Source organism: Rana temporaria, chromosome 11 (assembly GCF_905171775.1).
Source record: "Rana temporaria chromosome 11, aRanTem1.1, whole genome shotgun sequence".
In the NCBI taxonomy this organism is placed as follows: Eukaryota; Metazoa; Chordata; class Amphibia; order Anura; family Ranidae; genus Rana; species Rana temporaria.
Window position 1 is genome coordinate 58,121,204 of NC_053499.1, and position 22,442 is coordinate 58,143,645.

Here is a 22,442-nt window from a genome sequence, read left to right on the forward strand (position 1 = left end):
ATGAACAAGTCGGGGAATGAACAAGTCGGGGACTTCTAAATGATTTTGCAGTTGCCAGCTCGCTTTACAAATTTCATATTTATACAGTGGATGGAGGACACCATGGAGCCTGAGCATTCGTGAAAGGATTCCGCCAATCTACGCATGGTGTGTTCCCTTGTTAGAGCACTGCTATTTGCCTCTCGTGTCTGAAAGCATGGTACTCCTAGTCTGTCCAAAACTATTCCTAGAATCAACACCATTCTTTTGCATGAAAAGAGCCAAACAACTTACCAATAGGGTCAAAAAGTACTAAGCAGTTTGGGGACCATGGACCTCACATTACCTTCTGGCAGGATTTGACCAAGAAATCCTGCCCCTATAGTTGAGCTAGCAGAGCTAGCAGATCTCTCCACTACCATTTCTTTCCTCTTTTGCCCCTCTCATTTCTACCCCTACGCCACACCTCCCCTTCTTGCCTATAGATGTCAAAGTGACAGTGTCTTTATAAGGGCTCCACCCGAACCCCTGATACTCACCCCCTCTGCATCGCAGCCAGCACTAAAATCCCTAGTGCCGAGTGGTGCAAAATGCTATGTTACACCCTAGGACATGAGACTATTTGGGACCTACGATTGCCTGCTGAAACCAACCACAGTCACAGGGGTAAAGAACACATTTCCCCATACCTGGTTCTAGAGGTAAGAGAAGCAATAGAGAGCTAGTACCAGGGGTTCGGGGGGCCTTTACAAAAGGCATGGTAACTGTATAGTATGTGACACGACTGTGTAGCTTTATGTAGATCGTCCAACACTAACATTTTCTCCAAAATAATATCTTTGCATTACTCTAAATGTGAGCTGGTGCTAAAGAATTTTAGTAATGTAATTGCTCACCCTTGATCCCTCAATGCTGCACTTTAAATAGCAAACTTACCAATTTATCACCCCTCTTCAACTTTACAAACTCGCTCATCAAATAACACATTTAGAATACTCTTGGGTGTTTTTTTTTTTCTCTCCATTCAAATATACCCCTGTGAAATTAATAACCAAATTGCCCAGCAATTTTCTGCATCAGAATTAAATATTAATTCTTGCAAAATACAGATTTTCAGGCTCTGGCATTAAAAATCACATGTGTAGTCCTACTCTTACGAATATTCCAAATCTTCCTTGTTCGGACCCTGACTCCAGTGTCCGAATCAGAACCTTTTACCCTGGAAGCATATTAATGGGGGTGAAAAAACACAAATGCAGCCGAATCAAAGCAACTAGTAGGCAATCAATAACTTGGTCCATCATATGCACGTAGACACACCATGCCACTACCCTACTCCCAACAAGCTGTAGTAAAGATCTATGATAACCATACAACCCACATTCCTGTGTTTCTGGATTGAAGTCTCTGAAGACCTGTGTTCAACACCATGAACAAGGTCATTTCCTCATGCTCTCAGAGGAGGAAGCTGGACCAGGTTTCCTCTCTCGTAGACGTGTCTGCAATATAGCACATGCTGGTAAGGCGGACCACCCTCCGGTGCAATAAATGTGAGAAAACTGCTATAATTATCCTGGGTAACTTATAACTGAGGAAATGAATATCCTGAAATGCATCGACTTTCTGACAATGGATCTGTCACTGGGAGATTCTGGCTATACATCATGTAAGCAGCTTCTTCCAAGTCACAGCTATCAACAGGCATGCTTAGTATTTGACGGGTCACAAGAACTTCATAAAACAAGCCCCAAACGCTACATAGCACTCAATCTTTGCAGGCCATAAGATGAATTCACAAGGCCAAAAGAGAAAGATCCTTAAAAAATATTATATTATAATATAAATATATATATTTTAGTATTTTGCGCAAGCCAATGAGATTTGAGAGTGTAAAAAAACTCTGTAAATTGTTCCCCTAATGCAGGCATGTCCAAAGTCCAGCCCACGGGGCAACCGCAGCCCGCGTTACAGTTTCGGATGGCCCACCTGGTAATTTTGACATGTATATCTTTTGTGGCCCCCAACAAACAGAGCGCCGGGGGCAACAAAAGATATATATGCTGGCTGCGTTCTGTGTTAAAAGCTCCTGCGCTGCCATTGGACAACTGTTCTGTCCATCATAGGAGGCAGGACTTTCTATTAAAGAGGCCGCAGAGAAAACAGGAGTTCCTCCTGTATGTCAGTTGGCGCAGATGGGCATGTAGATGGGCATGAATCGGGCTGCACTGACGGCAATGGTGAGTCTGCATTCATTGCAACTGTGGGGGGGCTGCATTCATGGCAACCGTGGGGGGAAGGGGATTTATGCAGATGGGCACTGATTGGGCTGCATTGATGGGCAATGACCCTTATTTTGCTTCACGGTTCTTTATTTAAAAATTTAAGATTTTTTCCCTGGAACTTCCTTTTTAAAATGAAGGTGTGTGTTATAAGCCGATAAATACGGTATATCCAAATAACATGCCCAAGCTCATCTCTTCGCCACACACAGCCACAAAGGCAAGGGAATTCTTGTTGGGCAGTGTATTAGTGCTCGGACGAACACACCGAATTTTAATGGTTTAAACAATGTCAGGCAAAATGGTCGGCCCTCAAGCATGTTCACTTCATCAAATCTGGCCCTCTTTGGAAAAAAAATTGGACACTCCTGCCCTAATGGCTTTGTAGATGCTAAACGATTGGCACATACACATATGTGCTTCGAAAGTACATACTTGCAAATACAGAAGATAAAAGTACTAACAGCAACCAGCATTTTTTTATGTAGTTTGTAAATTTAAAGCAATTCCTAACTGGTTAGTTTGGACAATATAAACTCTGTTTACCAATAAACCTGCAACGGTTGGTTTTAATATCTGCTCGTTAACTGGGTGTCATTTAGAGCATAGTGCCAACGTGGTAACTAAACATAACATTAACCACGTTAGTTTCTTCTCCTCCTTAGCATACATTTATGTTTAGGCATCTATAACATTTATTCTGTTTGACATTCATCCAAATAAGTTTTTAAAGCGGGAGTTCATCCGAAAAAATTTTTTTAACATTAGATTGATGCTCATTTTGTCAAGGGGAATCGGGTGTTTTTTTTAAAAGTAAGTACTTACCGTTTTAGAGATAGATCTTCTCCGCCGCTTCCGGGTATGGTCTTCGTGACTGGGCGTTCCTATTTGATTGAAAGGCTTCCGACGGTCGCATACATCGCATCACGAGTAGCCGAATGAAGCCGAACGTCGGTGCGGCTCTATATGGCGCCTGCGCACCGACGTTCGGCTACTTTCGGAAAATCGCGATGCGATGTATGCGACCATCAGAAGCCTGTCAATCAAATAGGAACGCCCAGTCCCGCAGCCCATACCCGGAAGCGGCGGAGAAGATCGCTCTCTAAAACGGTAAGTACAGCTTCGATTTTAAAAAAACAACCCGATTCCCCTTGACAAAACGAGCCTCAATCTAATGTTAAAAATTAACTTTTTGGGTGAACCTCCACTTTAATAAAAGCTTAAAATTAATGTTACGGTTTGTGATGTGGGGGTACATCTGCTTTGAGATTATGCATTTTATTCATTAACAGGAAATTGCATCCAGGACCAATAGTTATCAGTGTTATTTATTTTATTTATTACAGGTTATTATACAGTACCAACAAGGAGCTTGCAATCTTAGGTACCCATCGCATATGCATACACACAAAATCTAGGGCCAATTTAGACAAGAGTCAATGAATCCACTAGTAGATCTTTGAATTTGGGGGGGAAGCCAGAGTACCTGGAGAAAACCCACACACAGCACAAAGAGAACATGCAACTTCCCTGCAGATAGCATCTTGGCCAGGATTCAAATGGAGGACCCCAGTGCTGGAAGATGGGAACGCCGACTAACCACTAAGCCACTGTGCTAAATTGTAAATATCGGGATATCTATTCATATAATAGAGGATACGTTCTGTACTAATTCTGAGCAAAGGCCATTTTTTGGAACAAAAACATATAAATGGAAATGAAAAGATCCTCTTTGCTGCATAATTCACTATTCCAGGCCCCAGATCAATCAGGCATGTGACAAATTACCCAAATTTGAAGGACATGCTCATTTTATCCATTTTGCTTGTGAGTATTTTGCTGTGGTTTTAACAAATGCTTGATTGTCCTTAATACTATGAAATGAGGCTTGTTCTTACTTCCTAAGGGCCCTTTCACATTGCATACAAACATTATTTACCTGCACTCGTAACAAAAACAATGCAAACGGGTAAAAGCAACTAGCAAAATTTGTTGTTGACAAACACACCTCTACAAGTGCACTTTGAACACAAAAGGGTGATTAAGGTTTCCTCCACCAATGTACAACACATTAAGCCTCTTGCCTGCTATTGTGGACCACCCATAAAAGTGGCAAAGTTCTATAGCTCATCAACCCCGAACCATATGATCTGAGTAGCCTCCTGGTGTCTTTAAAGAGGAAGTCATCCGTCATGCTTAATTTGTACCTATAGGTAATCCTACAGTAAGGCTTACCTGTATACCCCGCCATTGACATCATTGGCACATGCGCTCTGAAGGAACAGCCACCCGTGCCGTTTCATCAGAAGCCTGTGCTATGACCAACAGCTCCCGCGCGCATGCGTGGAAATGATGTCACACAGCTCCTGCACAGTCACACAAAAGTTCTCTGAACTTTTGAGCGTTAAGAACGCAGTGACGTACAACACTGACGAGCCGAAAAAAATAAGTACAATGCTTCCAAGCATGCGTCGAATTGTTTCATAGCATGCGTGTTTTTTTCCGGTCAGAATTGCATACAGACAAACGGATTTTCCATTCTCAACCTTTTTCTGGCAGAAATTCCGACAGCAAAAGTCTGAAGGAGCATACACACAGTCGGAATTTCCGATGAAAAGCCAACATCGGACTTTTGCTGATGGAAATTCCGCTTGTGCGTATGGGGCATTACTCTCCAGACCTTGGCTACTACTGGGTGGGGAGCAGAGGAAGATCACTATCAGGGAAGGCAAGGAGATAAGCAGGTAGGTGGCTGGCCGGACTTGAACCAAGGCAGAGGAACATGTGAGTGGAGCCGAATGGGCATGCACCCGAAACTGAAGAAATATTCCATCCACTCCGACCAGGACATGATCCTCAGAAAGGCGCACAGATAATGGAAAAATACACCTCCCTAACCAAGTAGGAGTGGCGGAGCGGGGGTGTAATTCATTTTTTTTTATTAATTCTGCACCAACTGTCCTTGAAATTGCCCAGCCCTGTTCAAATCCAATCCAGGGACAAAACTGGGGACAGACTTGGTCTGGGGACAGTGTCCTCAATCCGGGGACTGTCCCTTAAAACCGGGGGTGTCTGGTCACCCTAACATAAGCGCCATTTTCAGGACCATATTCCAACATCAGGATCCAGGAGGCGACGCAAAAAAAAAAAAAAAAAAAAAAGTCTAATACTGCCATTTTCCCGGTTTCAATTTCTGTCCTGAATATTTCCCTGGTGCCTCAACCAACCATATCATTGTCTTCCATGTGAACTGACCCTGGCCTGTTTCTCGACTATGCCTCTGCCTACCGTCTGCATTGTTTATCCGCCATGTTTCTGGCTTTCACGTGAACTGACCCTGGACTGTATCGACTATGCCTCTGCCTACCGTCTATTTCTGCCTTTTACCTGCACTGACCTCGGGCTGTTGACCATGTTTTTGCCTGCCCCTTGGACTGATCTTTCACCCTGCCACACAGGGGTCTCACATATGTGAGGGGCTCCAGAATAGTGTTCTGGGTTGAGAAAAACAGTTTTTGGTCTTGTGTGTTCCCAGAACAGGGTCTGGTTGTCCAGAGGCTTCAAAAGCAATTTGGGTGGGAGAAGTCTCTAACCCTGTCCCCATTCGTTCCTAAATGATGCCCTAAGCTTGATGGTCCTGCCTGCTCCCTGGACAAATGCTGACCATACCTCTGCCTGCTGCATGTACCAACTATGGACAGTATTCCTACCTGCTGCATGGATAATTCTTTGATCCTTTTGCTGCTGCTGAACACATCCCTGCCTGCTATCTGGACCAATGCTTTGGCTGTTCTGACACCGACTGTACCGACTATTCCTGCCTGCTTTGCTGTCGCTGTCTACATTCCTGCTGCCTGGACTGATGCTCTCCTCTGTGGACCACTGCACTACTAAAATCGCAGGTAATCTTTCCTTTACCCTTTGCTCATCACAATGTATTTTGGTTTGTAATTGGTATGTACAGTACATGCTATGTGTTAAAAATATAAAGGGCCTTCAACAATGCTATAGGTTGGCAGAAATTTGTGTGTGTAATTTATGCTCCTAGAACACCTGATAGTGCTACTTGGATGTTGGGCCTCTGTATGTGGCCAGGCTGTGTAAGTCACACACATGTGGTATCACCATACTCAGGAGGAGTAATAGCAGAATGTATTTTGGGGTGTCTTTTTTGCTTTGTACATGCTGTGTGTTGGAAATACCTTATAAATGGACAACATTGTGAAAAAAAAAAAAAAAAGTGCATTTTCATTTTTTTCCCACATTTTCTAAAAACTTCTGAGAGAAAACAAAATGAACCGTTCAAAAGACTCAGATTATACATTGGGGCATTCGCTTTCCAAAATGGGGTAATTTTGTGGGCGTTTCTATTGTCCTGGTGCTCCAGGGTCCTCAAAAGTCTTATAGATGGTTGAGAAAGGAGATGTGTAATTTATGCTTGTAGAACGCCTGATGGTGCTACTTCAATGTTGGGCCTCTGTATGTGACCAGGCTGTGTAAAAGTCTCACACATGTGGTATCGCCATACATGGAAGGAGTAACAGAATGTATTTTGGGGTGTGAATCTTGCTATGTACATGCTATGTGTTGGTAATATCTTATAAATGGACAACTTTGAATAAAAAAAAAAATGCAGTTTAAATTTTTTTCTCCACATATTCCAAAAACTTCTGGAAAAAATGAACCGTTAAAAAGACTCATTATGTCTCAGATTATACGTTGGGGTGTTAGCTTTCCAAAATGGGGTCATTTTGTGGGCGTTTCCATTGACCTGATGCTCCAGGGCCTTCAAAAGTGTGATAGGTTGTCATCAAATGAGATGTGAAATGTGACCTCTGAAGGTAAAAATAAAAAGAAACACTTAAGGGGGGCGTACCATCATCCAGAATATAGATATATATGAATTGGTTCTGAGGCGAGATGTGCAATAAATGCTCGTAGAACGCCTGACGGTGATACTTGGATGTTAGACCTCTGTATGTGGCCATGCAATGTAAAAGTCTCACACATGTGGTATCACTATACTCAGGGAGGAGTAGCAGAATGTATTTTGGGGTGTCATTGCAAGTGTGCATGTGCTGTGTAAGAGAAATAACTTAAGACAATTTTTATTATTTTTTTGCACAAAAAGTTAAAGAATTATGGGGGAAAAAAACTCACCATGCCTCTTACTAAATACCTTGGAATGTCTGCTTTCCAAAATGGGGTAATTTGGGGGGGGGGGGGGGGGGGGTACCGTATTTATCGGCATATATCGCGCACTTTTTTCCCCTTAAAATAAGGGGAAAATTGTGGGTGCGCGATATACGTCAACACCCACTTCCCGCGCTGTGTTTGGACGCCGACATATACCGAGCGCAGTACACTCGGGTACACTCAGCCAGGCTCAGCTCCGCTCGAGAGGAGCCGAGCGTACTGCGCTCGGTATATGTCGGCGGCGGTCAAACACAGAGCAGGAATCAGCTCAAAAACAGCGCGGGAGAAGTGGGGAGGACACCACCGAGGCCGCAGACGGATGCCGGACCAGACAAGGCCGCCGATGGACGCCGGGCAAGACACTGACGAGGGGCATTCAAACTGTATTTTCTTTTTTTCCTGAAATTTCCCTTCTAGTTTGGGGGTGCCCGCTATACGCCGGCGCGCACTATATGAAGATAAATACGGTATTTGTAGTTTCCTGGCTTGTTAGGGTCTCAAGAAATGATAGGCCTTCGGTACATCAGGTGTGATCATTTTTCAATGATTTGCACCATAGCTTGTAGACTCTGAAACTTTCACAGAGACTAAATAATATATACTAATTTGGGTTATTTTTACTAAAGATATGTAGCAGTATAAATTTTGGCCCAAATTTATGAAGAAAAATTACTTATTTGCTAAATTTTACAAACTTCTCTATTTTTTCACTTATATTGCAAAACATAAAAAACCCAGCAGTGATTAAATACCACCAAAAGAAAGCTCTGTTTGTGAGGAAAAAAAAAAAATGATAAAAAAATTTGGTTTGGGTACAATGTAGCACAACTAAGTAATTGTCATTCAAAACGAAAGAGCGCTGAAAGCTCAAAATTGGTCTGGGAAGGAAGGGTGTATAAAAGCCCTGTACTGAAGTGGTTAAGAGCTGTCCTGTGTCTAATCATCCCTCCCAGTTTTTATATGGAACTACAGAATAATTAGTCCCTGTGCTGTGGAGATGAGGCGGTAGGAGGGATTTGGTAGCTTAGCAAAAGACAACTGGGCAGGACTAACACCATATCTTATGATTTAAGGAGTGGTGGGTGGCAAAGGGAGTTATAGCCTTGAGCAAGTCAATACATTGTCAAAGTTAAAACCTGCACAGAAACTTCTGATTATAGCAGAAGCAGTTAGTCAGGGTTAATTTTTTTTTTTGTAAGCTAGCTGGCAAGTGTACAGGGAAATTTTTCTGTTTGTATTGTATTACTGCAGGAGCACCCGGGCAGAGCTCTAGTTCATGCCATAAAATAAACCTGTGTGTGGCTCAAAAAAAATAAAATTAAATAAAAAAAAAAAAGAAGTTTGGCCTGTACCCGGTCACCCCATGCCCAGAGACAGCAGGAAGCCACATTCAAGATGTTGGCGCTGGGGGTCCGAACACCAGTGCAGAAATGGCTTAGCTGGATTCCTGCGTTCTGCTGTTTGTAGCTGCTGACTTTTTTTTTTAATGACTGTAATTCCACCTCAACGTTCATATTGCAAATTTTCGCAGATCAGAGACTCACAAGACAGTGAAGCCAGGATCTGGATGTCAAATTCAGAGCCCAACTTTAAACTGGTCATCTTAACTGTTATTTCTATCCTCACAGGTCACTTTTTCTACATGTATTATTATCCTGCATGAAATGTAATATGAATGTTAGCATTTAAAGAGTTAATGGGAGTTAACACTGAAGATGAAGACGCAGATCCTGAATTCCCTATGCCGATCCCATTTTTCTCCTACAAGTTTTACATTCCTGGTGTATTGTAGAAAAAAAGAAACAGACAATCTTCTCTTTGTATTCTGCATCTGTCTTGTGAATGAAGAAAAAATGTTACAGTAAGATGGTGAGGAACTCTTTGGGAAAAATAAACGGAGTACACTCCTTAGTGGACTGCAGGCATAAGTAATACTACGTGCAAGCTGAAAGGAACAGCAATCATTATTACCGGCTAGAACAATTTATGGCCTCAAAATGCACAGACACATGCAAGTTGTCCATTTTTGTGCCCGCTTTCAACTAGCCCGACTTTAATCCAATCCAAACCCAACATGCTTACCCTGGGGTTTTGTCCATTTCTTGAGTCTATCCCCTTCCCCATCTGGTAAAGAATCAGGGAGTGCTTACCTTAACTGGTCCACAAAAGAGTAGTAAAATTAACATTTTAAACATTTCAGGTACTTACAAAGCGTTGTCAATTTACTCAGCGCTTTAAATATATATTGTACATCAACACTGGTGCCTGCCCTCAAGAACCTTACAATCTAAGGTCCCTATCTCCAGGGGAGGGCTGGGCCGGGAGGAAGGGTGGCAATTGCCTCCCAGGCCGCCCTGACTTATGGCCTGGCAGCCGCTGCCATTTTCTTTTTTTTCTGGTCTAGGAAGTTGGCAAGGACCTGCCGAGATCACTGTGGTGAGAGACCCTGACACCATAGCTGACCCCCCCCCCCCCCATACACCCCATGTAACCTGCCCCAGTTATCAGGCTGCATTGATGGGCACTGGAGTTGGCTGCACTGGTAAGGCTGCATTGAAAAAACAGATGGGCCATGGATTGTGAGCTGATTCGGCGGTTCAATTGGCCAATTTACTGAACCTGCCCCCCAGGCCTAAGATTGCCAGCCCTTCCCTGCCTATCTCACATTTACACACACACACACACACACACACACAATAGGGCCAATTAACCTATCAGCATGTCTTTGGAGAGTGGGAGGAAACCAGAGCACCCGGAGCAAACCCACGCAGGAACAGGAAGAACATGCAAAATCCAGGCAGGTAGTGCCATGGTTGGGATTCAAACCAACAACTCTAGTGCTGCTAGGCAGACATTTTTAACCACTTAAGGACCGCCTCCTGCACATATACGTCAGCAGAATGGCACGGCTGGGCACAAACAGGTACGTCCTCTTTAAGTGACCATCTGTGGGTCGCGGGCCCATGACCCGGTCCGAAGCTCCGTGACCGCGGGACCCGCAGACCCGATCGCCGCTGGAGTCCCGCAATCGGTCCCCGGAGCTGAAGAACCGGGAGAGCTGTGTGTAAACACAGCTTCCCAGTTCTTCACTGTGGCGCCGTCATTGTGTTTCCCTATAAAAAGGAACACACAATCAATGACGTCACACCTACAGCCACACCCCCCTACAGTTAGAAACACAAATGAGGTCACACTTAACCCCTTCAGCGCCCCCTTGTGGTTAACTCCCAAACTGCAATTGTCATTTTCACATTAAACAATGCATTTTTAATAAATTTTTTGCTGTGAAAATGACAATGGTCCCAAAAATGTGTCAAAATTGTCCGAAGTGTCCGCCATAATGTTGCAGTCACGGGAAAAAAAAAAAAAAACGCTGATCGCCGCCATTAGTACTAAAAAAATAATAATTAATAAATAAAAATGCAATAAAACTATCCCCTATTTTGTAAACGCTATAAATTTTGCGCAAACCAATCGATGAACGTTTATTGCGATTTTTTTACCAAAAATAGGTAGAAGAATACGTATCGGCCTAAACTGAGGAAAACATTTTTTTTTATATATTTTTGGGGGATATTTATTATAGCAAAAAGTAAAAAATATTGCATTTTTTTTTCAAAATTGTCGCATTATTTTTGTTTATAGCGCAAAAAATAAAAACCGCAGAGGTGATCAATTACCACCAAAAGAAAGCTCTATTTGTGGGGGGAAAAAAGGATTCCAATTTTGTTTGGGAGCCACGTCGCACGACCACGCAATTGTCAGTTAAAGCGACGCAGTGCCGAATCACAAAAACTGGCCAGGTCCCTTAGCTGCCTAAAGGTCCGGGTCTTAAGTGGTTAAACCACTTAATAACAATTCCAGTAATTAAACCCATACAGAAATTGAACCATGTGAATTTCCTGTTCAGCCTGCTACCCAATGTAAACTGCCATTAAAACCTAGCTATCAGCGGGACAGGAATTTACACAGATGATGTTTTGCAGGTGGACATACCCATTGGTCCCTTGGATCACAAAGGGCTTCAGAGGTAAAGTCATCACAGCACCGTTCCTGCCCACACTGGAAGCTCATTCCTTATGCTGTAAAATGGATGTTCCTACTTAACCACTTCAGCCCCAGACCATATTGCTGCTCAATGACCGGGCCCCTTTTTGCGATTCGGCACTGCGTCGCTTTAACTGACAATTGCGCGGTCGTGCGACGTGGCTCCAAAACAAAATTGGCGTCTTTTTTTTCCACAAATAGAGCTTTCTTTTGGTGGTATTTGATCACCTCTGCGGTTTTTATTTTTTGCGCTATAAACAAAAATAGAGCGACAATTTTGAAAAAAAATTGCTGTAATAAATATCCCCCCCAAAAAAAAAAAAAAAAAATCGCAATAAGCTATTATTGATTGGTTTGCGCAAAAGTTGTAGCGTCTACAAAATAGGGGGTAGTTTTATGGCATTTTTAATAATATTTTTTTTTTTACTAGTAATGGTGGCGATCAGCGATTTTTTTTGGAACTGCGACATTATGGCGGACACTTGACACATTTTTGGGACCATTGGCATTTTTATAGCGATCAGCGCTATAAAAATGCATTGATTAGTATAAAAAATGCCAGGGAGGCAGGGAGGGAAGGGGTTAAGTATGTTCCCTGGGTGTCTCCTAACTGAAGGGGGGGGGGGGGGGGGGGGTTGGACTGACTGAGGGAAATGTCTGATCGCTGTTCATACGTTGTATGAACAGACAGTCAGGCATTTTTCCCCTGACAGGACCAGGAGCTCTGTAACGAGCGATCGCGGGTGCCCGGCGGCAATCGCGCGGGAGTCAGGGGCGAACGGGGGGCGCGCCCACGCCCCTATTGGCTGCTCGTCGAGATGACGTATAGCTACGTGATCTCGCCCAGCAGAGCCGACCTGCCGCCGTATAACTGCAGCGGCTGGTCGGCAAGCAGTTAAGCAACATTCTCAATAATATTTAGGCTTCATGTACACGGCACGTGCGGTTTGACTTGAACGGTTTAACTTGAGAGCTAGAAACCAGCGTCTACAAAAGTTTTTTTTTTTTTTTGTTAAAGTGAAAAACGTCTGTAAACGAAACTCTGCTAAATACGAGTTACGGCATTTAGCGCTTGAAATCCCTCTAAACACAGCTTCTGGGTGCATTTTTTGGGGTTCCAGAAAAAGCCTCTAAACTCAACTGCCTAGAAATGACTATAAAACGACCCTGTGTACATGTACCGATAAGATGCCAGTTAGGGACCTTAGATTGTAAGCTCCTTGAGGGTAGGGACTGATGTGAATGTACAATATATATGTAAAGCGCTGCGTAAATTGACAGCACTATACAAGTACCTAAACAACAACAATAACAGGAGAGTTCAGGAGCAGTTGAAAAAAATGCCCGACTGCTCCTAAACATCCGTTTACCAGCAGCGGTGTACATAAGGCCTTATGAGAGAACAGCACTCCCTTCTAAAGGCTGCAGAGCAGAAACGAAAGCCATAAATGGAGTCAACTGTCCCATTATTAGGAAACGTGGCCCTGTGCGGTTGATCAGATCATTAAAGGCACATAAATATAAAGAGACCCCATCTAGCAGAGGCAGGGCCGCCATCAGGGGGGTACAGGCAGTACACCTGTAAGGAGCCCGGAGGTCCCCACCTGGCTGGATAGGGAGATGCAATGTGCCCAATCTAACAATAGTTTCATAGCTCCTTTACCTTATATCGTTGTCCCCATATACATTTATCCAGCCTAATTTCAAACACTCCTATGCTTTGATGCATTCCAATATACAGTATGGGATAAACAAAATGCCCTCGCTTAACCACTTAACCCCCGGACCATATTGCTGGTCAAAGACCAGAGCACTGCGGGCGGGCACGGTCACGGAGCTTTGGACCGGGTCTGGGCTCTTAAAGGCAACGTACAGGTACGTGCCCGTGCCCAGCCGTGCCCTTCTGCTGACATATATCGGCGTGAAGGGGTCCTTAAGTGGTCTAAGTCCTTAATAGTTCACATGCTGCACTATAATGGAGCACAGAGATACACTAATTTGAGTTAGTGGTGTCATAGCATTTCTCATGTGGTTTTCTACAGACAGTCTAGCGTGTGTATATCTGTGTAAAGAACACAAAGCATATTTTTTAGCGCAGCACTTATTTCTGTTACGTTTATAAAGAAATATAAACTTTGCTCTCCTCTCCGGTAGATCACCTGGCCCCATTTCAGTAATTGTTGGGCTTCATGTACAGGTGGCTTTTTAAGGCCTCTCCTGAATGATATAACTTGACAGATAGTAACCAACGTTTAAAACATCTATTTTGCCGCGTTTGCGTTTAGAAGCATTGAAAATAGCCTGTAAAAAAAAAAAAAAAACACGGCTAAAATGCGAGTTACCGCGTTTAGCCGCTTGATATGCCTGTGTTCCAAAAAAATGCCCCTAAACTCAAACTGCATAGAAACTAAATGACCCTGTGTACATGGACAGGTAAGATAACAAAGTAGAGTTCTTGAAAATGCCCAACTGCTCCTAAACATCCGTTTAGCATCAGCAGTGTACATGAGGAACGTGCTCCCGAGCTGGGCTGTGTGTGCCTATAGACACCAGGGCCAGATTAACATGGGGGCTATTGGAGGTGCAGGTCTAGGCCCCTTACATTATAGGCCCATTTGCAAAAAAAAAAAAAATTGAGTTTTGGGGGTCGTAAAGATTTGGGGGTGGGTAGCAGAAGGCAACCTATGGTTCAGGCGATACGGGGCTCCTTGCACAGCCTGATACCAATTCATTCACAATAAAAAAATAAAAACAAACAAAAACCACACACAACTTTGTAGACCTTTAAGGTTTGTTGCAAACGTCCATTTTGTGAGGGTAACACCATAGATAAAAAATGTTGTATTATATATGTGCTGTGTAAAGCATTTACTGCAGGGCACCAAGTATAAAAGTATAAGTATAAAGTGAAATTATATATTTTCTATTTTTTTCCCCCCCTTTTCAAATCTGTAGTATAGTATACAACTTGAGCCTATAGAATAGAAATACTACTAAAACATTATTTGGTGTTAAGAGGGTAACTCCCTGACTTCACCCAAGGTCAGCAAGAGTTGACAACGATTGTATATTATATGCCCTCAAACTACAGCCCTGTCAGCAGTCTGTGCGCTCAGATTTCGTCCTGCCGATCGAAGGATTTTCAATTAGAGCAGGCAGGGAAAATTCTAAAAATAACAGCCCTGGGTCTATTAAATGGCCTGGACTGCCAAAGAGCATATTGATTTGGGGAAATGCTTCCATTAGCAATGTCAGAGTAAATGCATCTGATGTGCTCATGTCTTCATTGTGCCAGTGCCCGGTTTTGTTACAAAAAACACAGACTGGCCAAAAGAGACAAATACTTGGGGGTTGTATCTGGTTTTGTATTAGAGTAGGGAATGCTAAAAGGGGTTGTAAAGGTTTGTTTTTATTTTCTAAATAGGTTCCTTTAACCACTTGCTTACTGGGCACATATACCCCCCTCCTGCCCAGGTGAAATTTCAGCTTCCGGCACTGCGTCGCTTTAACTGACAATTGCGCGGTCGTGCGACGTGGCTCCCAAACAAAATTGATGTCCTTTTTTCCCCCCACAAGTAGAGCTTTATTTTGGTGGTATTTGATCGCCTGTGCGGTTTTTATTTTTTGCGCTATAAACAAAAAAGAGCGACAATTTTGAAAAAAAATACAATATTTTTTACTTGTTGCTATAATAAATATGCCAATTTAAAAAAAACACACATTTTTTTTTCTCAGTTTAGGCCGATACGTATTCTTCTACATATTTTTGGTAAAAAAATAAAATAAAAATCGCAATAAGCGCAAAAGTTATAGCGCCTACAAAATAGGGGACAGAATTATTATTTTTTATTATTTTTTTTTTTACTAGAAATGGCGGTGATCTGCGATTTTTATTGGGACTGCGACGTTATGGCGGACACATCGGACACTTTTGACACATTTTTGGCGCCATTCACATTTATACTGTGATCAGTGCTATAAATATTCACTAATTACAGTATAAATGTGACTGGCATTGAAGGGGTTAACACTAGGGGGTGAGGAAGGGGTTAAATGTATCCCTGCTTAGTGTTCTAACTGTAGGTGGAGGGGGGGTGACTGGGGGGGTGACCGATCTATGTCCCTATGTACAAGAGACACAGATCCGTCTCCTCTCCAGAGACAGCATCGCTGTCTCTGTGTGAGCCGGCAATGAGAGATGATCTCATATGTTTACATTGGCCGCACAGATCGCATCGCAAACGGCCACTCTGATTGGCCGTTCGCGGCGATCTGTAATTGGCTGTGTCCAAGGGACACGGCCAACACAGAGTTTCCCCGCTGCGCGCTCTGGAGCGCGCGGGGAACGCCCAAAGGGGCGGACGTCAATTGACGTCTAGTTGGATTTTTTTTTTTTCACAAGAAAGTCTAGTTGGATTTTTAGATCCACGCTGTAGCCGTCATTTGACTATAGCGCGGGTCCCAGGAGGTTAAGCTAGTGCATTGTTGGTTCACTTACCTTTTCCTTCTAAATGTTTTTTTTCCCCTTTGTCTGAATCTCTCACTTCCCGTTCCTCCTCAGTAAGCTTGCCCCTATCATCCGAGCTGTTCTGGCTGGGGGTTAGTCAGCGTGCTCGCCCCATCCCTTGGAAATACATCCCTGCGGTGTTCACAGCGTCTACTCGCAGGGATGTAGTCCCAAGTGAGGGGGCGAGCACGCTGACTAAACCCCAGAACGGCTTGGATGATGGGGGCAAGCTTACTGATGAGGAACGGGAAGTAAGAAATTCAGATAAAGAAAAAAAAACATTTAGAAGGGAAATCGAAGGAAAAAGGTAAGTGAACCAACAATGCACTAGCTTAAAAGGAACCCATTTAATGGTATTAATGCACATTTTTAATATGTATAATTATTTTTATAGTTAAAACGTAATGAATTTCAACTGATCATGTATTCAGTGAAGCTCTTACATTTCATGATTATATATCCGTTTTATGTTGTTGATTATACATCACTCCATGACATCTCAGTGCTTGTAATAGCTTTATGAGGTCACTATTATGTATAAATTACATGTTCACCTCCGTGGCTGTCTATCACTCATATTTCCGGTGTCATTATCTTTTATGGCTCCTGTGTGTAGCAGTGCATGACGGATGTTGAAGTCTTTTTGTGATATCTCTCATTCGCCCCCGTACGCCGTGTATCTATGAGTTAGGGGCGGGTTCAGCACCTTTGCCCGCCCTCGGCTCTACGGCGATAGGTGTGCCTGTGAGAGCAATATGTATTTAACTTGGTGGATTGCGTCGTGAGGCCACGCCCTCTGTCGAAGTCCTATGACGAAACGCGTCAGGGCGTGGCTACTCACGACGCTCAGGAAGTGACGCTTGCGCTCCACCAGGGCCTCGGCTGGAACCAACGTTTGCTAGGCTCTTTAAGACTGTAATAGGACCAGCACGACGCTCTACCTTGCTTACAGGAGTTGGTGATTATGCGCTTGTTTATCTTTTATATTGTACGTGTAATGTTTGAAGGGTTTATCTTATCTGTGGGCCATCTATATTTTTAACCCATTAAAAACGGAATTATGCTATGGCACTCTTTTTGTCTTTTTTTTTGGATTAATTGGGAGCCTCCATACAGATTCATTTGATTACCCTGTTTGAAGGATATATACCAGTCTGGAGCTTTATATACAACGCCAGTTTTAACTTACTTTTTGGTAAGTGTGTACCCCAGAGGGGGCTCGTTTTGTCCCACGCGGTGTCTTTTAAGAAGTTCGGGTGGAAGGTGCTACGCTGTCTGTCCTTTCTTAAAGTGAACCACATCTTTATATGGGACTTTACCTCTACTGACTGATTTCCTTCACACATTATTGTTTTATAGTGTAATAGTGGTGCCTTGAGCATTTACACCAGAATTATCACTTTTAGCGCTGTTTGTGATTGTTTTAATTGTGCATTTATGCTCTTTTAATTGTGATCATCATTTTTTATTATGTTTTTATTGTTTTAAACGGCTGCTCCCATCATCGTAGTACACAGATTCTCTGTCTTCTACGCTCTTTCAGTTATCAGCTTACTGCAATCAGCTTACATCCGGTTTTGGCGCTGGGAGGTGTTCTGTAGGCCTTCAGTACACTTTTTTCGTTTTATACTGGAGGGAAGGCATAGATTAGCCTGAACTGAGGCAAGGGGATGATCAGGGTATCCAAGGCCAGCACTGCAATATCCCTGGTCCTGGCCACAAACTGAGGTCTTTTGTTGTTGAATCTGGAGGCCAGGATATCTACATCTGTGGTCCCCCACTTCTGACATATTTAACCTGATATGTCTGGGTGAAGGGCCCATTCCCCCTGATCCAAGTGGTGGTGATTTAAGTTGTGTGGTGATTTCCAGTTGTTCTCTCCTGGGATATGGACCACAGAGATCTGAGATACAGGACTCTATTTTCCGTAAAGGAAAACCTTTCCTTGGGATGTGTTCAGTGTGTAAACAAGTATTCCAGATGTAGAGAAGGCTTGAGAGCGGATTTTTGAAAATTGATCACCCCACTGAAAGCCTAGAGCAATTTGGAATGTGAACGTGTGAGGGATTTTAAGTCCAGAATAGGACAAATGCCTCCATAGGGCTTTGGTAGTGTGAACAGGCTTGCGTAAAAATTCTTGAACTTGTCTTGTGAAGGTACCATCATAAAAACTGGGAGAAAAAATATGGCTTAGGGCATTGTGCAAATCTGACTATTTTGATTGATAGAGAGAGAAAAATGGTTGGGGGGGGTAGAATTTTGAACTCTATTTTGAAACCACCAATTGAACACATATGTGAGGAATGTCTGAAGTTCCCTCTTCAACTGTATGGCAATCTTGGGAAGAAAAATCTTCTGCAGCTTCCTCCAAGACTAATTTCCATGTCCTCTTCATTCCCTTCTGTGTCTGCCTAGTCTAGGGCAGGCATATTGGGATCTGACTCGGGTAGAGACATGGGAGCTGGTGAAGAGACCTTGAATTTTTGAGCCCTGGACAAAGGTGGCTGCATTAAAGCCTTTGTTGGTCCAAGGCAGTGTTTCTCAACTCCAGTCCTCAAGGCGCCCCAACAGGTCATGTTTTCAGGCTTTCCATTATGTTGCACAGGGCATTTAATCAGTTTCACTGCCTTCGTAATTACCACAGCCATTTCATCTAAGGGAAATCCTGAAAACATGACCTATTGGTGCGCCTTGAGGACTGGAGTTGAGAAACACTGGTCCAAGGAGTTGTTACAGAGAATTCTGCTTTTGTCAGGTAGGCTGCTTATTGTGTGTTTAAAATAGAGCTAGAAGCGGGAAGAGTGATTTCTCTATGAAGGAGAAGAGGTCCATTACCTTTGGACACTAACAAAAAACGGTGTCCCTGAGAGAGCGTCCAGATCACCCTAAAGGCATTAGCCAATACCCAGGGTCCATTAAAAAAATATTAGTTAATATACAGGATATATTCTTGTGCTAAATCAACTGTTCCCACAAAGTTGGGACCATGAAATTGTCAAAAATGTCTTGGTATGCTGATGCTTTAAGAGTTTGCTTCACTGCAACGAAGGGGCCAAACCCAACCCCTAAAAAAAAAAAAAAAAAAAAACCCTACCCATAATCCCCCTCCTCCACCAAATAATTTGGACTAGGGATGAGCTCCAGCGTGTTTGCATCGTACACGTGCAGAGCCTGCCAGGAAGTCTGCATGTCTCTGCACTAACCACAGCCAGGGAGACATTGTCCCGATGCTCGGCTGCAAAGATCGGGAAATGTCTCCCTGGCTTTGATTAGCGCAGAGACGTGCAGACTTCCTGGCGGGCTCTGCACGTGTACGATGCAAACACGCAGGAGCTCATCCCTAATTTGGACCAGTGCACAAAGCAAGGTCCATAAAGACATGGATTAGCAAGTGTGGGGTGGAGGAACTTGACTGGCCTGTACAGAGTCCTGTCCCACATCAGTGCCTGGCCTCACAAATGCGTATCTGGAAGAATGGTCAAACATTCCTATAGACACACTACTAAACCTTGTGTACCGCTTCCCAGAAGAGTTGAATCTGTTATAGCTGCAAAAGGTTGGGCCAACTCAATATTAAACCCTACGGACTAAGACTGGGATGCCATTAAAGTTCATGTGCGTGTAAAAGCAGGTGTCCCAAAACCTTTGACAATATTGTGTATATTTAAATATAAGAAACTTTTTCTTTAGTTTTGGATAGAGTAGAGAGGTATTAGAACACCTGTCAGTTTTTATTGAGGTCTGTGGCCCCATTAGGGAGATTCACTCTCTCTATTTGTCCAGTTTACCATTTAACAGTGAAAGTGAATGAAAATCCCAAATGTTGGGCTATCACCTAACAGTTAAAGACGTAAACTCTTCCAATGAGAACATTAGTTCTGCTGACCCTGGTGATTACCTCACCCTTACGGTTTTGGCCATTGGGCAGGAAATTAAGGGAAATCTCTCCAATCGAACACAAAAAAAATAAAAATAATCTGACAGGAATTATAACTCTATCCAAAAAAAAAAAAAAAAAAGTTTTACCTCTAGGTCTACGGGTGCGTTTTTCTGCATCCGTCAAATTAAATGTGCCTCACTTGCTTGCAAAAAAGTGCTGCCTCCATGTCCAAAAATAGCGGAATGAACAAGACAAGATGCCCATCCTATTCAGAAGCTAAAAATACTGTTGGGTCCTCCATTTCATTTACTGGCTGCCACGAAGATACAGAAAGCCATTAGAATAATCAGGTCTATAAATCATCATACACGTACGTGTTCTATGCTTTGGAGTGCTTGGAGGAAAGTGGTCCAGGGAATACAGGCTACGAAGACATATCTCCTGATTGATGCTGGTGGTTAAAAGCATTAAGAAAATGTACAGCTACTGGCAACAAGTCAAAATCATGACAACAGGTGATGGCAGCTCATCCACATTCTCAACATCACACCCAAGGTGTAAAAAGGCAGCAACTTCTCATGCCAGTAAAATTGTGCCCCGCTAGGATGCCATAATCTAGTTGTGCTCCTTTTCTCCTCTACCCAAGGAATACAGGTTAACTTAGCAGCAGGTCAATTACAGGCATCTTCAAGTCAAAACACAGGATGAAGCAACGAAACGTACGCCTGGCAAGAACAACCTGCTTAGAACTATAGTTTTCACCCAAGTATAACTGCAGTACAATCTACCCCACTGCTTAAAATTCTCCCAGGTGCCAGTAATGCATTATTCTGAAGACATGAATTACATACTGTACACGGGTGTGTTTCTGCTTTTTATATGTGCTTAAAAACGCTGGTCACTAAATTCCTATTGACCTTAAAGCGGAGGTCCACCCTAAAAAAAAAAAATCACGTTATTAGCTTCCTTTTAAGGTAAAATTTCCGACAACAAATGTGGAATAGCATGCTTTAAAATTTTCCAACAAATGTGTCTTGTCGGATTTTCCGATTGTGTGTACACAAGTCTGCCGGAAAAAATACAAAGTACAAACACGCATGCTCGGAAGCAATGCTAACCATAAGACAAAATTAGCAGAAGTTGCCCAATAGGGTGGCGCTAAAGAGCTGAAAAAAACATGTCCTTTAGGGTTTGTTGGACGACAATTCTTTGCCGTTTGCATGCAAGACAAGTTCACGGCCAACGCCCGTCGGACAAAAGTCCTAAGCTTTGTCCGCGAAAAATCCGATCACGTGTACGAGGCTTTAGGCTCCGTTCACATCAAGCAGGTGCAATAGAGCATGGGTGCATTTTTGCACATTTTGGGCAGTCTATTCGTGTCAAAGGGCTACCTGACATGCAAGAAATGTACAAAATAAGTCACTACACCTTTTCAAGTTTGTTGCAGCAAAACATATGGGGGCAGATCCATAAAGCGAGTACGCCGGCGTATCTACTGATTTCCCGCGTCGTATCTTTGTTTTGAATCCTCAAAACAAGATACGACGGCATCTGGGTTAGATCTGACAGGTGTACGTCTTCGTACGCCTTCAGATCTAAGATGCAATTCTTCGGTGTCCGCTGGGTAGCGTTCGCGTCGTTTTCCGCGTCGAGTATGCAAATTAGCTATTTCCGACGATCCATGAATGTACGAGCGGCCGTCGCATTCTTTTACGTCGTCTCTAGTCGGCGGTTTTCGGCGTATAATTAAACCGGCTATTTGGTGGTGTACGCAATGTTAAGTATGGCGTATAATTAAAAAAATAAAAATAAAAATAAATTAGTTTGCGTAAGTCGTCCGTGAATCGGGATGGACGTAATTTACGTCCACGTCAAAAAAATGACGTCCTTGCGACGTCATTTAGCGCAATGCACGGCGGGAAATTTAGGAACGGAGCATGCGCAGTTCCTTCGGCATGAGGACGCGCTTCATTTAAATGAAACACGCCCCCTACTCGCTGCATTTGAATTCCGCGCTGTTAAGCCGCTTGAGATAAGTTACGCCGCCGTAACTTACGGCGCAAATTCTTTATGGATTAGAACCAAAGCCAGGTAAGGTACGGCGGCGTAGCGCATCTCAGATACGATGCGCCTGGGGCAGATCTTTGTGGATCTGCCCCATGGAATTTTTTCATGCAATTTGGCACACACATTAACAAGACGCATTGGGGTGAGATTACAGTGGTTGTTGTAAAGGCACAAGGTTTATTACCTTTATGCATTCTATGCATGAAGGTAAAAAACCTGTGTGCAGCAGTCCCTTCTCCAGCCAGCGATAGCCACAAGCGACTTGCATTCCTGATTGGCTTTTGGCAGCAGCCATTGGCTCCCGCCACTGTTAATCACAGTCAGTGAGCCGATCAGGGGGCGAGGCCAAGCCATGGCGCTGTGTGTGAATAAACACATGGATCAACCGCACCTGTTTGGGTGTCTCCACAGCAAGCCGCTCGCTGTGGGGGCACTTGGCAGGAGGGAGGGGCCAGGAGCACCAGCATGGGACTAGAGAAGGTGAGGA

General features: G+C 43.4%; 1 protein-coding gene across 2 annotated transcripts in view; it reads right to left on the reverse strand.

Annotated features, from left to right (window-relative positions):
- The window catches only part of HRAS (HRas proto-oncogene, GTPase), a 91,187-nt gene that overhangs the window by 21,424 nt on the left and 47,321 nt on the right, over window positions 1-22,442 (reverse strand). The gene's annotated exons all lie outside the window — the stretch shown is intronic.